The sequence below is a fragment of the Suncus etruscus genome, chromosome 11 (assembly GCF_024139225.1).
Source record: "Suncus etruscus isolate mSunEtr1 chromosome 11, mSunEtr1.pri.cur, whole genome shotgun sequence".
Classification (NCBI taxonomy): Eukaryota; Metazoa; Chordata; class Mammalia; order Eulipotyphla; family Soricidae; genus Suncus; species Suncus etruscus.
The window spans coordinates 77,525,373-77,543,258 of NC_064858.1; the positions used below are offsets into that span (position 1 = coordinate 77,525,373).

A 17,886-nucleotide genomic window follows, 5' to 3' on the forward strand; every position below is an offset into this window, starting at 1 on the left:
TAGGTGTGTCCTAGGTATGTGCATTAGGATCCTACATTTATTTTCTAGAGAACTTGGTAATTTTTCAGCACTGCTGCATTGGGAACTAAAATTAGTATAAAAATAAAGGCTACGTATACAAGCCAAGTATCAAGTCAATTTGCGATTCTTTTCTTCCTTTTTTAAAATTTCATTTGCAATGTTAAGTAAGTTAAAACTGAAAGGAAAGGTGTGCAAGATAAATTTTGATTATATTCTTCCATGTAATATACACTTAATGCAGACAGTTTCTAGTTCTGAGATCTTTTAGGTAGGAAGCAATAGCCAGTTTTGTGTGGAGACATGCGCTCCAGAGTGATTTAATTAAAACCTTTTCCTATATCTTCTTATGACCACTGATTCCTTGATGCTTGTCATGGCTGTTCAAAGGAATTGGCTAAATAGTGTCCATGCACTTTGTAGCTATGTTTTTAGGGGAATTCATGTGATAAATATGGCTCTAGTGATTCTAATCTCTTTTACCTTAAGATTTTATAAGCTTGGGCCGGAGAGATAGCATGGAGGTAAAGCATTTGCCTTTCATGCAGAAGGTCATCGGTTCGAATCCCGGCGTCCCATATGGTCCCCCGTGCCTGCCAGGAGCAATTTCTGAGCATGGAGCCAGGAGTAACCCCTGAGCACTGCCGGGTGTGACCCAAAAACCACAAAAAAAAAAAAAAAAAAGATTTTACAAGCTTATAAGAACTCGGGTTCCCAGTGTCCTATCCTTTGTATGATAAGGTAAGTCCTGGCTCAGAGCTGTGACCACATGCAACCAATGCACTTTAACTGACCAACCAGGAAGTGGCCCACCAGAAATGTAGGCACAAGGTCTGCCAAGGGGACTGGGTGGGAAACTGGGGACAATGGTGGAGGAATGTTACATTGGTAGTGGGATTGGTGTTGGAACATTGAATGCCAGAAACAACTGTATTATATGAACAACTTTGTAAGTCACAATGTTTAAATAAAGTACATTAAAAAAAATGTAGACACAAGAGTTCCAAACATCACTCATCTCACTCATCTACCATGATTTCAGCCTTCTTATTATTTGTTTATAGCCAATGTTCTCTCTCTCTTTCTCTTCTCATCTACCTACCTACCTACTATCTCTCTCTCTTTCTCTTCTCATCTACCTACCTACCTACTATCTCTCTTTCTCTTTCTCTCTCATTCCATAGTCTTAATTCTTTTGGTCTTGTTAAACCAGATGGTCTTTCTTCTGGTCTTGCTAAACCAGATGGTACTCGGGAATTAATCCTGGCTCTGCACTCAAGGATCACTCCTGGCATGCTCAGGGATTATAGGGTGCTGGGGATCAAACCCTAGGTTGACTGCATCCAAGGCACTACCCACTACTACCCACTGTACTATCTTTCTGGCCCTGATAGTGTTACCTTTTAACTGCTCCTGACCACCAAGAAACATATGTAACACAAACATCTTTTTAAGTGAACATTCAGCATTTTGGGTAGGGGCTATTTTGAGCCACACCTGGTGACGCTCAGGGGTTACTCCTGGCTATGAACTCAGAAATTGCTTCTGGCTTGGGGGACCATATTGGACGCTGGGGGATTGAACTGCAGTCCATCCTAGGTCAGCTGTGTGCAAGGCAAATGCCCTACCACTGATCCACTGCTCCAGCCCCTCAGCATTTGACTTTGAGTTGTGTCCAGTGTGTTCCCTTAACTTAGCATCTACATATTTCCCTGGGGCTGCTCCAATGCTTTTTGTCAAGATCTTCCCACCTTCTTTAAACCTCCAGCTTTGACTTCATCTCACTGACTAGACAGTCATAATCAGTTTTTATTTTGACGGCCTTGAGAATGACTAGGGCACAGTTGGATGGCCTTTTTGAGCTCATGATGTCATTAGTGTCCATACACTAACAGTTTTCAGAGAAGAGATTCATGTGATCATCTAGCAGCAGAACACCACCAGTACATATTGTGATGGTAGTAGCATTCAGGGTGATGTTCAAACTCACCCTGTGAGGTGGGTTTGAGAAACCTCTGAATTAAACCTGGTAAGTAGATGGTTCACTTATTCCTGACTTTCCTGGGCTAATATATAACCCCACAAGGTAAGGAAGGATTAATTGTAGGTAGGTGCTGAAGAGCTTGCATTGCTGGACACAACCCAGAAATCCAGAAAGGTCCTGCATCATCTAGGACTGCCCCTGGTGGGGACTCTAGAGGCTGATTCTTCCTATCAATTTTCCTAGGGGCACTTCTGTGGATTTACAGCAATATTCTTTTCTTTTCCTTTATTTTTTTTTTTTTTTGGTTTTGGTTTTGGTTTTTGGGTCACACCTGGAAGCGCTCAGGGGTTACTCCTGGCTTAATGCTCAGAAATCGCTCCTGGCAGGCTCAGGGGACCATATGGGATGCCAGGATTCGAACCACCAATCTTCTGCTTGCAAAGCAAATGCCTTACCTCCATGCTATCTCTCTGGTCCCAACAGCAATATTCTAATACCTTCATGAGGAGAACAGTAATCCCAATTGAATGAGAACTCTCTATAGCTTAAGATTCCACTAAGAAATAGGTTAAAAGGCTTAAAGACCTCAATTGATTCAATTATTTGGGGTGGGGAGATTGGTTGGTTTCGGGACACAATAGCCAGTGTCCAGGTTCTTATTTTTGGTTCTGAGCTCATGGATCATTCCTGGTGGAAATAATGAGACCATATAGGGTCTTGGGGATTGAATACCTATTTGACCATGTGCAAAGCAAACACCCAACTGGCTGTACTATCTCTCCAGTACAGCCTTAGTAGATTCAATAAAAGCCATTGATATCAAAGGTCATTATGTGACAGGCATTGGGGACCTAAAGTGGGAAACTCACACCTCCCACCTTTATCAAGAAACCTAGAGTCTAATATGGTACACAAGGAGTAAAAAAGATAATGATAGCACAGTTTGCTTAAATGCTATAATGGTGCTAAACAGAGTGTTGGAGGACCCACAGAAGGGAAACCTAATGCAGTTTTATGTAGTCCTGATGCCCTAGTTCCTGAATGGCATGAGTTTCAAATATAAAATTTTATGTATGATTTCAACTATATTTGGTAGGAAGCAGTGCTCAGGGTGCCATTCCCAGCTGTGCTCAATCAACTACACCTGATCTTTAATGCTAGCGTTAATATGGTGCTGCTCAGATCCAACAGTTGTGGGGGCTGCCAGTGTCATGTGTGCTTAGAGAGCCTAGGACCATAATGGCTTGTGCTCAGGGGGCTATGTTGTGCTGCGGGTCAAACATACAACCTTGAACATACAAGATATACACCCCAGTCCCTGAGTTATCTATTTATAGTCAATGGAAGATTTAAAAAATGTATTATCATCATCATCATTATTTTAAGAAGCCATATAAGGTATTATGGGGGGCATGTAATGCCAGGGATCAAACTGAGGCAAATGGCAAATGTAGGCATGTATTTCACCACTTGAGTCATATCCTTGGACCATTTGCCCTTGGGCCATCTTGAGGAAAATGGCTCACCTGTGGGACTCAGACTATAACTGAGACATTTTTGTTATTTCAATTACTCCCTGATTACTCAGCTTGGCTGAGATTTTCAAGGTGTGAAATGCTTGTTCATTAGTCATTTTAGGAGTGAAGAGTATTGTCCATGAAGTTAGCAGACTGGTTAAACTGAAACTAAACTTGCTGGTATTCAATTGAAAGAAAGTCATGTTTAGTTATGAGAATATTTGACGTAATTTTCAGGCTAGGTTGTGGTTAGGATACTGATTCACTTGTATGTGTTTTGTTTTTATGGTTCTTGTGTATGTGTGTGTGGGGGTATGGACAGATTGGCTGTATAATCAGGACTTATTTCTGGTTATGCACTCAGGGATTACTCCTGGCAGAGCTCAGGGGGACCATATGTGATGCCAGGTATCAAACCTGAGTTGATTGGTTTTTTTTTAAGGCAAGCTGTAGTATCTCTTTGGCCTTATGACCCACTATTTACTTATTTATTTACTTTTATTTTCTATTTCTGGATCCCAACACTGATCACTGGGATCTACTCTTATTTGTAAATTGCTATCCATTTACCTCCTATAGAGTGGCCATTCAGAAAAACCACAGGCCTGGAAACAGGAAACTGTCACAGATCTGTACCTGGGGATAAATTGAATGGTGCTGTCAATTCCTGCCCCTGCCTTCAGGATCTCACCAGCCTCACCGCTACCAAATCTAAGTCTCCACTTGGGCCAGGAAGATAGCTCAAAGGGTGCACATGTCTGGCACATGCCAGAAGCCCCACACTGACACTCTAGGTTCCCCTGAGCCCTGCAAGGGTACGAGCCTGAGAACTGACTACCAAGCCAGAAGTAGCCTGATAGCATGCTTGGGTGTAAACCCCTTCCCAACAAAAAACAAAATGAAACAGAAATATGTGAAAGTTTCTAGCTTGGTCCTCATCTGCAAGCTTCAGGCTCACATTCCAACTGACCGCTGAGTGCTTTAAGTTTCTCACACTCAAACATGTTCAAAACGAAACTGGTTTCTATCCCAGACCATTCCCAGTGCATAAGTCTTTGCCTTGCCTTAGCAGCAGCTTCATTCAAGGACAGAGGCTCAGGCCCAAGACTTACATCATGCTCCCCTTCTCTTCTCTTACATTTGCCTGCAGCAAATCTTGTTAGTTCAGCCTTTTAATAGCCCCAAGTTCCCTTTCTCTTTCCTCTGCTCCTCCTAGGTACCCAGCTTCAGCAAGTACTGTGGAAGAACACCGCACCATCCTACTCACACAAACAATTCTTATTTGTTTTGTTTTGTTTTGGGGCCACACCTGGCGGTGCTCAGGGGACACTCCTGGCTGTCGCTCAGAAATAGCTCCTGGCAGGCACGGGGGACCATATGGGACAACGGGATTCAAACCAGCCACCTTTGGTCCTGGATCGGCTGCTTGCAAGGCCAACGCCGCTGTGCTATCTCTCCGGGCCCACACAAACAATTCTTAACATGTTGACTCCAACAGTGCAATTTGTGTGATTAAACTGCATTACAGTGTGAGCCACTGGTGGTACATGCTGGTATCAACATGTGTAGCCATTCGTTCTAAGCAGGCTGCCACTGCCTGGTAGGTCTTCCCGCATGCTATGTCCTTCTGGACTTCTTTTGCTAACCCATGAACACCGTTTTCTGTTTACAACTTCTGGATTAATAATCAGTGTCTTTTGGGGCCAGAGCGATAGCACAGTGGTAAGGCATTTGCCTTGCATGCAGCCGAAACAGGATAGACCCCGATTCTAATCCGGCATCCCATATGGTCCCCATGCCTGCCAGGAGTGACTTCTGAGTACAGAGCCAGGAGTAACCCCTGAGCGCTGCTGGGTGTGACCCCCCCAAAAAAAATCAGTGACTTCGGTGGGGGGGGGGAGCTAGGTTCTTTATACATAGTATTAGATTAACAGCCGTTTCTTTGAGTTCAAAGGGCTCCCACAAGTTAAATTTGCACGCCAGCCTTTTTTAGCCTTCTCCCTGGCCACCAAGTCTTTATTTTTTTTTTAAGGGTCACACTCTCATTGATGCTCAGGGGTCATGTGGTGCCAGGGACCTAACCCAAGGCCTCACATATGCAAAGCATATGGGGCTATAGTGATAGCAAGCAGATAGGTGTTTGCCGTGCAAGTGACCAAACTGGATTTAACCCTGGCATCCTATATGGCCTCCTGAACCTGCCAGGAGTAATTTCTTTCTTTCTTTCTTCCTTCTTCCTTCCTTCCTTCCTTCCTTCCTTCCTTCCTTCCTTCCTTCCTTCCTTCCTTCCTTCCTTCCTTCCTTCCTTCCTTCCTTCCTTCCTTCCTTCCTTCCTCCCTCCCTCCCTCCCTCCCTCCCTCCCCCCCTCCCTCCCTCCCCCCCTCCCCCCCTCCCTCCCTCCCTCCCTCCCTCCCTCCCTCTCTCTCTCTCTCTCTCTCTCTCTCTCTCTCTCTCTCTTTCTTTCTTTCTTTCTTTCTTTCTTTCTTTCTTTCTTTCTTTCTTTCTTTCTTTCTTTCTTTCTTTCTTTCTTTCTTTCTTTCTTTCTTTCTTTTTTTGGTTGCCAGGAGTAATTTTTAAGTTCAGTGCCAGGAATAACCCAAATGCTGCCAGATGTGACCCAAAATCCCAAACCAACCAACCAATAAACATATGCAAGGCATGTGCTCTATCACTAGAGCCATAGCCCTTTACTTATCTATAAGAAAATGGAGGTAGATGGGGCCGGGCGGTGGCGCTAAAGGTAAGGTGCCTGCCTTGCCTGCGCTAGCCTTGGACGGACCGCGGTTCGATCCCCCGGTGTCCCATATGGTCCCCCAAGCCAGGAGCGACTTCTGAGCGCATAGCCAGGAGTAACCCCTGAGCGTCACCGGGTGTGGCCCAAAAACCAAAACAAAAAAAAAAAAAAGAAAATGGAGGTAGAGAGTGGTCAGGTGACATGCCCAAGGACATAGGAGTCCTTAAACCCTACACCTTTAGTCTCTGGACCCACAGGACACCTCAGGAAATGGGAAGAAGGTAAATGGGGATTGTTCTGACCCACAGGATCAGAACATTCTGGAAAAAGGGAACTCTCAATTCTACTCCAGACTCTCCTCTGTCAAACTGTCTGTTGCCCAGCTGGTTAGGTACACACATGAGCCAAAAGGAAAGGAAACAAGATAGAAAAGTCTTAAACAGGGCTAGAGTACAGTGGGTAGGGTGCTTGCTTGTCTTGCACAGGTTCAATCTCCAGTACTCAATATGGTCCCTTTAGCTTCGCCTGAAGCTATCCCTGAGAGCAGAGTAAGATCTAAGCACCACTAAATGTGGCCCAAACAGCACACAAGATAAATACATTTAAAAAGTCATGAACAACTGTATTTTCCCCTCTTTAATTTTCTATTTGCCAGAGTCTGAAGTAAAGACTAATTCTGATTAGAACAAGTATAGATTTAGATTTTCCTTCTGCTCCTTTCCTCATGCCCAATCTTTCTTCTTTGGGGTGGGGAATGGTGATGAGGGCAAGTAGGCTTCATACCCATCAGTACTCTGAGGTTACTCTTGACTCTGCACTCAGGAATCACTCCTGGTGGTGCTCAGAGGGCCATATGGGCTGCTAGAGATTGAACCTGGGTTGGCTGAGCGAAAAGCAAGCAGTCTACATACTGTGCTATATATCTAGCCCTTGTGCCCAATATTGAGTCATCCCAAGCAAGGAGAAGGGAGGAACCAAATGAAATGTGAAAATAAAATGATAAGAAGGTATGTCCATTGCCTAGTGCCATCATATTATAGTGCCTAGGAGAAGACCCGAGACAGGGAGCTAATGAATATAAACTGAAGAAGATAAATTAAGGTATCGGATCATATCAGTTACTCTCTTAATTCTACCTTCCCCTCAAAACACATTTCCTATTCTGATTTTGGCCCTCATTTTCCTGTATCCTAGGACCATTTTAAAATTACTCCAGGACGCAGAGAGTCGGCTCAAAGAACTGGAGCACATTCGTGCAGGAGGTCTAGGTTTAATCTCTGATATTACACAGTCCCCAGAGCACTGCTATGAGTTACTTCCAAGTACCAAGCCCAGAATAGCCCCGAAGCATCATAGTGTCCAAATAAAACAAAAACAAAGATAATTCCAGGGGCCAGGGAGATAACTGAAATCATTGGAATACATACTTTATATGTGGGGGCTCCAGATTTGATGCCTGACATTGTTTAATCTCTCCAGAGCCAAGTGAAAAAAAAAGAAAGTACATATGTGCATGTGTGATGTGTGTGTGAGAGAAAGGGGGGAGAGAGAGACAGAGAGAGAGAGAGAGAGAGAGAGAGAGAGAGAGAGAAAGAGAGAGAGAGAGAGAGAAAGAGAGAGAGAGAGAGACTAATTTCAGGTCTAAGTATGGAATGATGGTGAAATTCGAGTCATGCATGCAGAAGGTCCACTTTGTTCAGTGGCCTCAGTGAGCCTTCTTGGGCACAGAAAGAGCTTAGGGCTTCAAAGAAAAAAGATTCAACTAAAAAAAAAAAAAAAAAAAGATTCAACTAGAATCCTACTTCTGTCTTAGGTTAATCCTCCAAGTCTCTCAGTCTCCTTGTCTATTATAAAAAATTACAATATAATAATTTTAATATATAATTATAATAATATATTAATAATAACCATAATAATATAATAATGATTGCCTCACAGGCTATTGTGAAGATTACTTTGACATAATTTATGAAAAGCACTTAAAACAGTTTCTGGCATGTGTAGCAAAATGATGTAAATGCCTACTACTTTTTTTTGGTCGTGGGGTCAAACCTGTTGATGCTCAGGGCTTACTCCTGGCTCTGCACTCAGGAATCAATCTTGGCAGTGCTCAGGGAACTATATGAGATTCTAGAAATCAAATCTGGGTTGGCTGCATGGAAAGCAAGTGCCCAACTGGATGTACTATCACTCAAGCCTCCTCTCTTCTTTTACTTTTAATTGAAATCAAGTATGCATATAAAATACATAAAAGGTTAAAATATAGAAATTCAACAGATTGCTGTTACACATCTATGATTTTATAGTGAAGAGATCTTGGGGCAGAATAGGATTTTATTCCATGTTCCTTCATCATGTAGAGAAGCCAAATTTCTTTGACTTGTATTTTCTCTCTCTCTCTCTCTCTCTCTCTCTCTCTCTCTCTCTCTCTCTCTCTCTCTCTTTCTCTCTCTCTCTCATAGTATCTTATTTGTTTCCTCCTCTCTGATCTGCTTGAAACCCTTTCTCACCCCCTCTCTCTTCACTGGAATGAAAACCCCACTGCTGGGACCTTCTTTTTTTCTTTTTCTTTTCCTTCACCATCCATCGCCATCCAGCTCCATCATTAAATCTTTAAATATTTAATACAACAGGGAGAGGGCCACACCTGGCCATGTTCAGGACTTACTCCTGATGGGCTCAGGCTGCAGGGAATAGAATCTGAGCCAGCCACGTGCAACGTACGCTTCTTACCTACTATACTATTGCTCAAGCCCTACTGGGGAAGTTCTCCATTTATTGTTCAGAGAACTGCACAGAGTGGTTGTTTCTGCTGAATAAGTGAAGAAATGAATGAGGTTCTAAGACAGATATGTAAGACCAGGTTACAGAAATCGCCTTGATGTCCCAGAATGCCAATCAAAAAAAAAAATGGCACAGTAGGCCTGCCAATACTGGCTGCCTTGAATTGCCAACAAAATGGGGAGGAAGACATGGATGTATTTGAACAGCTGAAGAAGACCTCATCTCTTTTGGAACTAGGAACGAGGAAGAACAAACAGATCAGACTAGAATCTGCAAAGAGCTTTTCTTTCGCTCTGGAAAGCTTCTTGAATGCTTTTTATCCCCTCCATCCAGCGGCAGTGGCTGTGCTGTAAAGGTTTTAGGTTTCCAGTCACAGCTGAGTAGGGATTCCCACAGGAAAAAGGGGGTTCCTGGGCCTTACCAAGTGAGACTGCCCAAGAAGCAGTAGGGACCTTGATTATGACTAGTAATAGTAATGGTGTGATTAAATATTTATGAAGTGCTCACGTTCTGTTGGAGGGTGACCCTCCCACCAGTGCCTCACACTTCCACCAAAGCCTGATTCCCAATACCAGGTTCCTCCCGTTCCTCCTGTATAGTGGTAAGGGCAGAAACGTGACAGGTGGCCCTGGGGCCTCAGTAGACCTTAAGAGCCAGGCTCCAAGCGTTCGAGGCCCTCCCGGGAATCGAACCTCCGCTACCAGGCGCCAAAGGCTGGGCACCGACCATGTCTCCCTCGGGTCCTCACCCTACCTAGGCTCCGGGGCAAGACACAGGGAGGGACCGGTCCAAGTTCCCCACGGATCCACCAGGCGGCCGTGCCCTCCCGTCCTTAGGTCCCGGCCGGCCCCCCGATCGTGTCCGGCACAGCCCCCCAGTTCTCAGTCCCGCTCCGGAAGGGGCCCCCGCCGCCCCGGCCCCGCGGCATTTTTTTCTCCTTATCATAAATATATAAATTATGCTAATTACGGGCATTGCATATTAACCAAACCCGAAACCTCCCCTCCCCCTCCGTGCAAACCCCTCCCCGCCCCGGACCCCCCCTACTTACCGGAGCCCCAGCCCGAGCCGCCTTCGCCCCGGGTACCCGGCGGCTACGGATCAGAGATGCATCGCACCGCCCGGCCGGGAGCCCGGGGGCCGGGGCCGGGGCCGGGGCGGCCGCCGCCCACAGACAAAGAAGCCCGAGCGGCTTAGCCAGCTCTGCCGGGCCCGGGAGACTGACGGGACCCGCCGCCGCCCCCGGGTCCCCAGGACACAGCCGATGGGGACCCCGCGGGCTGCGCTGGGCAGATGGGGGGGACAGTTGGGCAGAGGGAAGGGGAAAGGGAAGGGGGGCCGGTCAGATATAAATATATGCAATATATATCTCTATATATTCCTGCTTTTCCCTCTTCCCCGGCCCCCCCCTTTTCCCTCCCCCCTGTCTCCCCTCCTTCTGCTACTTGGATTTTTTTAGCTGCTGCGTCATGAGCATAATTTATGCAAAGAGCTTTGCCGCATGCTGCACCGCGCGCGCCAGCCGCCGGGGGCGGCGGGCTGGGCGGGCCATCGGGGAAGGGAGGGGATTTGGGGCGCCAGAAAAGAATGGGGGTGGGGAGGGTCCGTCTGCACCTCCTTACGTTCAGATACCCCCATGATTGTCACCCCACCCCCACCCGGAGGAAGTGAAGGGTTTGGGGGTCATTAGTCCCAGGGAGGTCCCTAGGTGCCAAATTGGGAAGGCGAGCCCGGGAACACTTGGCCACATTCCCCGGAGCCCTGTCCTGTGTTGGGGCGGGGACAGCGGTGTTTCTCTCCCCTCTAGCTTAGTTTACTGCCCTTCAGGTGGAAAGTCAAGTTCAAGTTCATGCCCAAGTTTCTGCAAACTCCCTGGAAAAGGAAACTCTTAGATGAGGCTAGGCCCGCGCTGACCCTCTTAGCCAGAGTAGGACGCACGCGGTCTGTCCTGATGCGCCCCATGCCCACTCCAGGAGGGGAGCAAGACTGTCCTTTCTAAAGTCCGCTCCAGGTCTTTGGTTTAAGTCAAACGGGGAAAGAGGTTGGTTTGTATGTTTTTTAAATGACAAAAGTTTAGTGGAATGGAGAAAAGGCAACATTGCGCTTAGGTGGTGGTGCAGGGTTTGGGAAGAGCTGTTTCCTAGAGGCTTTTAAAGACTGGGAAAGGGAAGGGGATCTGGAGAGGCAGGATTCTGAACAGAGCTAAGACACATTGGAAGAACAGTTGATAAATAATAGAGGAAGGATTTGAAAGATTAAATGAAGATCGGGAACGCAGAGAAACAGCCTAATAAACAAGGGAGGGCAAAAGTCAACAAGGAAGCAGCTACCAAGGATCTCTTTCTTCCTCTCCAGCTCCCAGGATGAGTGAATTCCATTGAGGTAGGAGTCAGGCACTGTAAAGAGAAAAAAAGCCAATGCTTTGGCCTCCCCAGGCTATTCCTCTAACTAAGCTGCACACCAGGTACCTCCAGGTCACCACCACACACACATCTCCAGAACCTAGAATAGCTCACAACTTGGGGCCCTGCTCATAGAACCCCTTCCTCATTTTATGTCTTCCTAATTTGCCTGGCCTGCAGAATTCGGGTTCAGTTAGCTTGTTGAGGGTTAAGGAGGTATTTGGTGGTGACCTTTTTATGAATGCCTAATATATTAGGGAGCTATAAGATTTTAGTCCCAGCACTTCTACCAGTCAAAGCAAATAATCTAACTTCTTTAATATATTAAAATGAGGGTAATGTCTGTTTATTACATCACCCCAGTGTTAAAAAAGATTAATTATGGTGGGGCAGGAGAGATAATACAGTGGATTAGGTGAAGCAGCAGACCCAGGTTCGATCCATGGCATCCTCTAAGGTCCCCCAAACCTGCCAGGAATGATCCTTGAGCTCAGTCCAAAACAAACAACAAAAGATGATTGTGAACCTATTTGTGAAAAAAGCTTTTAAAACTATAAGCTCAGGGATTAGGGAAATAGCTCAAAAAGTTACAGTTCTTGCATAGCATGTAATAGTCCTAGGTGCAATTCCAGAGTGACAATAAATGAACAAACAAATAAGCCTGAAAGCTCAGGCAAGAGGAATAGTGCAGTGGCTTAGAGCACCTGCCTTGAAAGCAGATGGTCACACAGTAAAATCCCCCGTGTCCCACATGTGCTGAATGCAATCAAACAGCTCTTCTTGATATTGAAGATGCAGCAGCTCTGCTGTCTGCTATCTCAGATCTACAAACAATTTTCAGCTGCACTAGAGCCAGGTGTGTGTGTGAGTACCACAAAAGAGAAAGCACCACAGCTAAAAAGATGTGAAGGCCAGAGCAATAGTACAATGGGTAGAGTGTTTGCCTTGCACAAGAACTGAGTTAGATCCCCAACATCTCCCAAACCTGCCAGGAGCAAGCCCAGAGTACCACCAAGTATGTCTGCATCCCCACCCCCCAAAATAAAAGATGTGTAAGCACTGTGACTAGCAAGGGTAACTTTTTTTTTTTTTTTTTTGGTTTTTGGTTTTTGGGCTACAGCTCGTGGCCCTTGGGTTACTTCTGGCTCTGCACTCAGATATCACTATTGGCAGGCATGAGAAACCATATGGAATACTGGGGGGGGAGGGGAGCAACCCAGGTCGTCAGTGTGCAAGGCAAACTCCCTGCTGACTGCTATCATTCTGGCCCAAACAAGGGTAACTTCTAAGGAGTATGGTATGAACACAACTAAAGAACAAATCTTGGAGAGCATCAAGGTCGAGTTTATGAGTCCTCAACCTAATGTGTGTCACCCATGAGTAGTACTACAGCTTAACGAGACTGTTAAAGCACCACCACAGCCAGGCGTGTGTGTGTGTGTGTGTGTGTGTGTGTGTGTGTGCGTGCGTGCACGCACACACACACACCTCCTCCAGAACCACAACAAAAGGAAAATTGGGAAGGGGAGAAAGTTAAAAAGAAACTCTTAACTCTAAGAACTATAAGGTCATTATTGAATAGTTTGAATCCATCCCAATGACTTTGTGATACTGGAATATTTTGTCAAGGTGTAATACGTGTAGTTCTTTTTAGAAACCTAGTGAACATTTTTAGAATCTTTCCCCTTATAGATGCACTAGTATAGTTAAGGAGTTTGCTTTGCATGTAGCTGGCCAGGGTTTGATCCCCAGAACTCCCTATAAGTTTCCGGCCTCCAGCCAAGCTAGGAGTGATCCCTGAACCAGAACTAGCTAGAAGATGTTGTTGCTACTGTTGGTATGACCAGGAGTTGCACGCACTTGGCCTTGGTGCTCACCAAATTTTTCTTCCTTTAGTTGCAGTGTTCACATGTGTGCTCTCTGGGGCTCGCATTCACTGTTAAGGACCCCAATGATGGTTGTGGTACTTTCTGATGGCTGTTACAGTGCTCACATACATGCTCACTAGGGTAGCACTTTCTGGCAATGATGCTCACACATTTTTTTGGGGGGATCACTCTCGGCAGTGCTCAGGGATTACTCCTGGTTATATGCTCAGAAATCGCTCCTGGCAGGCTCGGAGGACCATATGGGATGTCGGGATTCGAACCACCATCCTTCTGCATGCAAGGCAAATGCCCTACCTCCATGCTATCTCTCCGGCCCCCACACATCTTATTAATGGCAGTGCTCATTGGGAGATGAAAGGGTCACACTCCTTTTTGCACCACTTCCCCCAATCTGGCTGTGGGAAGGCCAGAAACCACTTTCAGGGCTAGAAATCACAAACAATAGAGCTGCCAGGGTCACACTACAGAACATATGGAACTATGGAACATGAAAGTTGAACTATATGAGCAAACACTTTCAAGACAGATGCTCTTCCTTGTATTGTTCTTGTACTATTCCTCCAGGCCCCACAGCTTGATGAATTTTTGCTCACACATACATGTGTTAGATCTTCAAATATTGTTATTTTATTCAATGTCATTTTGTTATAATGTTGATAGAAGAAAAACAAATGGATTCCTGCAATGGCTGCTGTGTATGGGATTTGCACTCTTCTCATGTCTATGGGGCTTTCCTCTGTATTCTGTGATTTCCTCTAGCATGTTGAAGATTTGCCTCTGGGCTAACAGGTTCCTCTGAATTGTCCCAGTGAGCTAGTATGATTGTGACTTGGTGGACGGGTGTCCTTGCCAGCCCTTGTCTGGCCTTGTGCCGGGAGCTGCTGGGAGAGGCTACAAATGAAATAAGTTTGTACTCTTTTGTATCTGGCTCCTGTCACCAAGTGAATGTTTCTGAGACTTGATTTTCTTGTTGTGTCTGGCAAAATTGATTGCTCTTTTTTCACTGCTGTGAAATATTTCATTGCATCGTAAACATACATTTGACAGTGGAATATATACTACTATTGGTGAGCATTTGAACTGTTCCTATTTCTAAAGAATAAAGCTAATGGAGCCAGAGAGATAGTACAGCAGCAAAGACACTCTCACTGTACATGGACATCCAGCTTTTTTTGGGGGGGGCCACACCTGGCTGTGCTCAGGGGTTACTCCTGGCTATCTGCTCAGAAATAGCTCCTGGCAGGCACGGGGGACTATATGGGATGCCGGGATTCAAACCAACTACCTTAGATCCTGGATTGACTTCTTGCAAGGCAAATGCCACTGTGCTATCTCTCCGGCCCTGACACCCAGCTTTTAATCCCCAGAACCCCACCAAAAGTTTTCCCTAAGTGTTAAGTCAAGAATAAACTCTAAGCACTGCTGGGTGTGGCCCCTCCCCACCAAAAAAGAATAAAGCTATTGTGAATATTCTTTTGATACATGTATTTTCCTGGTAAATCCTAAAAGTGTTTGCTAGGTTTGAAGTACATTTTGCAGAGGTAACTTTTGCAGATGAGACTTCTAGTTTTCAAAACATACGAACCAATTTTTCTCTTTACTTGTAATATGTGAGAGTTCTAGTTGTTTCACATACTCAACAAAAATTACAATATTCATTTTTTTGCACATTTAATTATATTTTTGGGAGACTAAGTATATTTTTATAATCAGAAAAAAATCTTCAGGGGCCTTAGTGATAGCACAGCCGTAGGGCATTTGCCTTGCACACAGCCGGGTTTGATTCCTGGCATCCCATATGGTCCCCTGAGCCTGTCAGAAGCAATTTCTGAGTGCAGAGTCAGGAGTAACCCCTGAGCTCTTCTGGGTGTGGCCCCAAAACAAAAACAACAAAACTTAACCACAGAAAGATTTTTTTAGGTCGTAGAATGGAATCTCTGTGGTATCCCTCTGCTACCCATATTAAATGAAACCTCTCAAATAGGGCTGGAGAGATAGCATAGTGAGTAAGGCACTTGCTTTGTTAATGCCTCATTCAGGCTCCATTCTAGGCATCTACATAGTTCCCTGAGCACTACTAGGAATGACTCTTGAATGCAGAGTCAGGGATAATCCCTGAGCATTGCCAGGTGTGCTCCAAAAACATAAACTAAAAACCTCTCTATAGCATTTTAGATCCAGCATATATTTATTTCTTCGTCATTCCCTCTTATCATGTCTGAACCTACATTTCTGCAACAAATACTGATTATCCACTATATGCCAGACACTGGGCTGGGTGTTAAGTGTCCAGGGGAAACAGACTGTTCTCTTAGAATTTACAGTCTACTGGAGAAACAGACATATTGAAAAAACATAAATATATCATCCACATAATGATTAAGAAAATAAGGTGATATGTGAAAGAAAAAAAAGAGGGCAGGAAAGTGTTCTGAGAAAGTCACAGGTAAAAGATGGGGTATGCAGGAGAACAGACATAGTGGTTGTGGGTTGAGAACTGAAAGGATCCTTGTGGCCAGGACACGCTGTACAGATGGTTCATCAGTGAGACTAGAAAATAAGCAGACCCAGATAGGAAATGCTCCTCCAAAACATCTCTGATTTTTCTTTTTTTGTTGTTGTTTGTTTTTGTTTTTGTTTTGGGGCCACACCTGGTGACACTCAGGGGTTACTCATGGCTATGCACTCAGAAATCGCTCCTGGCTTGGGGGACCATATGGGAGGTGGGGGATCCAACCGCAGTCCGTCCTAGGCTAGCGCGTGCAAGGCAGATGCCTTACCTCTAGAGCCACCACTCCAGCCCTTGATATTTCTAATCAACTGGATCTCCTTTCCTATAAAGAATTACCTCTTCCAGGGGCCGGAGAGATAGTATGGAGGTAAGGCATTTGCCTTGCTTGCAGAAGGACGATGATTTGTATACCGGCATCCCATATGGTCACCCAAGCCTACCAGGAGCGATTTCTGAGCATAGAGCCAGGAGTAGCCCCTGAGCACTGCCGGGTGTGACCCAAAAACCAAAAAAAAAAAAAAAAAAAAAAAGGATTACCTCTTCCAGGGGCAGAGTGATAGCGCAGCCGTAGGGCGTTTGCCTTGCACACGGCTGATCCAGGGGACCTGAGTTAGTTCCCCGGTGTCTCATATGGTCCCCCAAGCCAGGAGCGATTTCTGAGCTCATAGCCAGGAAAATCAAAAACCAAAAACCAAAAAAAAAAAGTTACCTCTTTCAAGAGGTCTTCATTTTTTTTTTTTTTTTTTTTTTGGTTTTTGGGTCACAACCAGCGGTGCTCAGGGGTTACTCCTGGCTGTCCGCTCAGAAATAGCTCCTGGCAGGCTTGGGGGACCACATGGGATGCCGGGATTCGAATCAACCACCTTTGGTCCTGGATCGGCTGCTTGCAAGGCAAACGCCACTGTGCTAGAGGTCTTCTTGAATACCACAATATTTTCATAAATATTATTATTTTAATTATGTAATTTTTCCAGTAAGTTGTTTTGTGGGGAGGGTCACACCCGGCAGTGCTCAGGAGTTACTCCTGGCTCTAGGCTCAGAAATCGCTCCTGGCAGGCTTGGGGGACCATATGAGGATGCCGGGATTCGAACCACCATCCTTCTGCATGCTGGGAAACACCCTACCTTCATGCTATCTCTCCAGCCCCTGTTCCACTAAGTTTTTAATATGATTTTTGTTTTTGGTTTTGGTTTTTGGGTCACGCCCAGCAGCGCTCAGGGTTACTCCTGGCTCTACACTCAGAAATCGCTCCTGGCAGGCTCGGGAGACCATATGGAATGCCAGGATTTGAATCACTGTTCTGCATGCAAGGCAAATGCCTTACCTCCATGCTATATCTCTGGCCCCTTTAATATGATTTTTGAGAATATGGTTTAGGGGTTTATGTTCTACTTTTTCTCCTCAGTTCCATACACCCAGGATTTCAGAGATGCTCTGTTGATAATAAGAGTCTCGGCACTGTCTTTTTATTTTTTATTTTATTTTGATTTTTGGGTCACACCCGGCAGCACTCGGGGGTTACTCCTGGCTCTATGTTGAAAAATTGCTCCTGGCAGGGTCAGGGGACTACATGGGATGCTGGAATTTGAACCACTGTTCTTCTGCATGCAAAGCAAATGCCCTACCTTTATGCTATCTTACCAGCCCTGGCACTGTCTTTATTCCTAGAAACTTCTAGAAACCTTAGTTCCTAAGCCTTCAAGTCTGATTTCCTAGACTTTAGAACTAACATACATTGAGGAATTCACAGTTCTGATAGAGAGTTTTCTTGTATTTCCCTGAGCTCTACCCTGTCTCTGATGAATGACTTCGCTACAATCACTAAGAGAGTGAGGCCTGGGCAGTTAGGAGTGAGCAAGAAGCAGGGTGTTAGGTGGATCAGCAGGAAAAACCATGTTGACTCTGAGGAGGGAAATCCAGCAATGCATTCCCAAGTCTTTCTCCCCAATTGTCTTTAAATAAGAAAGTACATATGGATCTTGATGTGATGCTGAAATCTTATGGGGAGAAGGGGTGTGATGGAGGGGGCTTGAGTGTGATAAAGA

General features: G+C 45.3%; 2 protein-coding genes across 2 annotated transcripts in view; one reads left to right on the top strand and one right to left on the bottom strand.

Annotated features, from left to right (window-relative positions):
• Positions 1–10,441, bottom strand: part of POU6F1 (POU class 6 homeobox 1) — a 34,814-nt gene extending 24,373 nt beyond the window's left edge. Inside the window, exon 1 of the mRNA XM_049783650.1 lies at positions 10,089–10,441. The gene's annotated coding sequence lies outside the window, so the exon portion shown is untranslated. The remainder of the gene's footprint in view (positions 1–10,088) is intronic.
• Positions 1–17,886, top strand: part of SLC4A8 (solute carrier family 4 member 8) — an 829,308-nt gene that overhangs the window by 453,742 nt on the left and 357,680 nt on the right. The gene's annotated exons all lie outside the window — the stretch shown is intronic.